The following is a 414-nucleotide window of genomic DNA, read 5'->3' on the forward strand; positions in this document are numbered from 1 at the left end:
TATATATATTCATATATATATTACGTACATATATATATGCACCTGTTTATATATATTTATATATATATATATATATATATACGTGCATATATATGCACCTGTATAGGAGTGTGTATATACATACATATATAACCACCTGTATACATATGCACACCCACCTCTATATATAGACATACAAGTTATACGTAGGTGTGTGCATGCATAAATATGTACGTGTATATCGTATTTTGTTATTATTTCCAGCCAAGGACAGCGGGCAAGGTGGGGCAACATTTAGGGTGCGTGTGTGTGTGCATGTACGTGTGTGTGTGTATGTATACCTATATATATATGTATATATATATATGTATACCTATATATATATATATATATATATATATATATATATATATATATATATATATATATATATAT

The sequence above is a fragment of the Octopus bimaculoides genome, chromosome 4 (genome assembly GCF_001194135.2).
Source record: "Octopus bimaculoides isolate UCB-OBI-ISO-001 chromosome 4, ASM119413v2, whole genome shotgun sequence".
In the NCBI taxonomy this organism is placed as follows: domain Eukaryota; kingdom Metazoa; phylum Mollusca; class Cephalopoda; order Octopoda; family Octopodidae; genus Octopus; species Octopus bimaculoides.